At 41.0% G+C, this 3,677-nt stretch overlaps 1 pseudogene; it reads right to left on the reverse strand.

Annotated features, from left to right (window-relative positions):
• Positions 1-1,458: 1,458 nt before the first annotated feature.
• LOC129461985 (large ribosomal subunit protein eL15-like) lies at positions 1,459-2,862 on the reverse strand (annotated as a pseudogene).
• Positions 2,863-3,677: the final 815 nt, after the last annotated feature.

The raw sequence follows: 3,677 nt of genomic DNA on the forward strand, positions 1-3,677 counted from the left end.
AATCATCAAAGTTGTCAGGCATCTCCTTATATGCTTTTATCAAATTAAAAAATGTCATAGTTTCTGCTATTCTTTCAGGGCAGCCTTTTAAAAAAAATGCTCACCTCTCATAAATAATATTTTCCTAGGATGAAAACTCAATTACTAAGGAGAAGAGTTAATATCAATTCAACAGAGACATGCTTTATTAGTGCTTCTCAATGCCTTCCTGGATTTTTTTCTCCAATAAAGTTCCCGGTATACTGCCGGATGACTACCCAAAATGCAGTTACAATTGTGGGATTTTATGATTTAAAAGTAATTTAAAAATCAATTCCCTTTGCCATTTACTCTAAGAGACAATTATTGCCTGGTTTTGTTTTGAAATGTGGTCAGATAAAAGAGAAAAGAAGCTTTCTCTGGCCCTCTCCATCCACCAAGTCAGAGGTTATACTTTCCACTCAAGTTCCATTTTATGAGAATGGCAAATATTTGTGGTATGTCCTTGCTGTTTCTCTTTTACTCCCCCTCCCTTTCTGAAGCAGTGCTGAGAAGTTGCTCGTGAATTTTTGCCCTTTGTATTCTACATTTTGCTCAAGTATTTCTGTCTTTTCTTGTCCCTGTCTGCATTTTACTTTTCTGCACAAATACAAATTAAAATGAGTATATTTTAAGAAAAGTAGGAGCAGTATCATCTTTACAAAGGAATTAAATATGCTTGAAATTCCAGTGTCTTTCCTCACCCAGAATAAAGCAGAATGACAGATTATTTGAGTTAGACACTTTGACTTAGAAGACAAACATTTCCTCTAAATGGGTGACTTCAAATTTCTCACTATTCTTATTACAACATTTTGGGGGTAACACAGATTTTTTTAATAAATAAATAATTCCACCAGTGGGGTAGGCTAAATAATGCCCTCCCCCAAGATATCCACATCCTAATGCCTGAAACCCATGAATTTGTTAATCTTACATGGCAAAGGCTCTTTGCAGATGTGGCTAAATTAAGGGGTTTGCAATGGGGAGATTATCATGGGCAGGCCCAATGTAGTGAAATGGGTCCTTATACTAGGTAAGAAGGAAGCTCAATATCAGAAAAGAAGATGTGATGATGAAAGCAGGGGTTGGGGTGATGCCACTTCTGGAAGGGGGCCCTGAACCAAAAAGCATGGGGACAGCTTTTGGTAGCTGGAAAAAACAAGGAAGCCAATTCTCACCTAGAGCCTCCAGCAGGAACACAGTTCTGCCAACTCACTGGTAGCTTCTGACCTCTGTATGAGAACAAAGTTATGCTGTTTCAAGTCACTAACTTTGTTGCATTTTGATTATAGCAGCAATAGGAAACTAATACAACTGGAATGTAAGAGGAACTTTTCACTGGAGTTCTTTTTAAAGAGTAGGGCCTCTTTAAAGAAATATTTTTTTGGACTGTCCTAAATTGTTTATTAGGAAGGAATTTTACAAACTTTACTTATATCAGCAGTAACGGTGGAGCTGGAGAGTGTTGTGTCTTCTCCATGCTGCACGGCGAGAACCACCAACAGTGTGGTGGAACTTATGGCCCTTTCCAAGCCATGGCTCTTCTGGCCTGCAGATGTCAGCCCACACATCTCCCTGTGCTTGTGGACTGGTGTGGTGATCCACTGGGTGTCAGGATTTCTTCTGATGGCTTTATGGAATGGATCAATGAGGATAACCTCAGAAAATTTGTATGCGGAATCTTCACCAACCCAGTAAGAATTCAGGACTCTTAGAGCCCCACAGTGGCATCCAGCTCACTCCTCTGCAACAGATTGAAGGTTTTGGGCAAACTTTAGCTGGTTAACACCATGACAGACAGGCTTGCTGTAAGTTGCACCCTTGGAACTGGGCATTTTTGGCCACCACGGCGCACACGAATCCTACATATAGCATAACCTTGCTTGGCCTTGTAGCCCAGTCAGCCAGCTTTATGAGGCCTGCTGTGGTGGAGCCTGGTGCGGCGGTGAGCCCTGTGGACAGTAGAGAGCTGGCAGTACTGCCAGCAGTGGACCCTCAAAAGAAAGCGCATGGCATCACACTGCTTCTTCCTCCATAGCTCCTGGATGTGCTTGTGTGCATCCACCTTGGTTTAATGGATGGCTGCCGCCAGGTGGAAAGGAAAGAGACTTTCTCCGCTAAAGAAATATTTTTACACTTTTTTTTTTGAGGACATTTTTTAAAAAATTAACTCCTCCACAGTTACTCCTCATAAATTCTCTTTCCTTTGGGAATTTTTGCTCCCAAGAGAAATAGCAAAACCTTAGAGCAACTGAGCAAAGTTAGGCCGACTCTAAGAAGTTAGGCCAAGTTGAAGCACCACCCCCGGGCTCAAGCAATTAAAAGACCTAAGCCTTCAGGTCATGGTTGGATCTGAGATCTCAAATTCTATCATTAGGTTGTTTTTCTTCTCTCTGCTCGCAGACAAGCTCTCTTCCATATGCCAAGCATGATGGCCATGAAATTCAATACACATTGAATTAACTTAGGAACCCCTGAGGAAAAAGGACTCAGGATCACTATGGCAGAAAGGTCCCAGGAGGACTCCAATTGACCTAGCTTGGATCACATGATCAAGCTAGATTCATCACTGTGGCCAGGATGATGATATACCCTGATTGGCTGGTCTGAGAGATAACGTACTCTGATTGGCTGGTCTGGGAGATGAGACTGCCCTTGTGGCAGGAAGTTGAGCCACCTTTAACCAAACCTCGCAGAATGGGTTCCCCACAGAAATTAGAGTTAAAAATTAATATCAATGAAAAGCAGAGATAAAAGACCATGTAATTGTGGAGGGGGAGAGAGAGAAAAAAAAGAAAAGACTCTCTTAGGACTTTCTAGTTCTTGGATATAATTCTTCATGATGCCTAGCCACATTGCCTGTGGATTCAGGAGTATCCTGCATACTTCTGATAAACTTTCTCATTTCTTAAGTCAAGAGTATTTATATTCTTGGTATCCAAATGATTCCCAACCAAGAAAGACCAAAGTAATATATCTTTAATGAACCAAAGTATCAGGTGATGTTTTATTGATAACAGTATTTTTAATACTTGTGGTGGAATTCTTTTTCCCAGTAATAGCCCCCTGATTTTCTTTGGGGAAACACTCTGGATTCCCTTGTTTTGGATGAGCCTGGTCAAGCCAAAGTTCTGGGCATGGGATAGGTGATTCAGGTCTGCCAATCAGCCTGGGGGCCACAAGGATTGGTTCAAGGGTGGGCAGTTGATCCAAGGCCCAAGATTTTTTGTGGAAACCATCAAGATTCTTTCGGCTGAGCTTGAAGCTTTGAGGACATAAGAGACTCTGGAATCCATCTTACCACCATGAAGGCAAAGCCTGCCTGAGGATAAAAGAAAGAAGATCAGGAAATGAAGGTAAGACGGCTGACCCCTGAGGATGTAGCCTGAGCATACAGATCTAACTGTGTGCTTAACCAACTCCTAGACTTTCAACTATGTAAATCAATACATACTATTTTGTGCTTACACTAGCTTAAGTTAGATTTCAGTCACTTACCACAGAAAAAGTTTTTACCAATATTTTGACTTATATATCTTTTCAGTTATTGTTTCAGTTATATTTGCATCTGTAATGTATTGCTATGCAACAAATCACCCCTAAACGTAGGGTCTTAAAATAACAATGATGTTTTCTTTCTGTGATTCTGTGAGCTA

Source organism: Symphalangus syndactylus, chromosome 2, assembly GCF_028878055.3.
Source record: "Symphalangus syndactylus isolate Jambi chromosome 2, NHGRI_mSymSyn1-v2.1_pri, whole genome shotgun sequence".
Taxonomy (NCBI): domain Eukaryota; kingdom Metazoa; phylum Chordata; class Mammalia; order Primates; family Hylobatidae; genus Symphalangus; species Symphalangus syndactylus.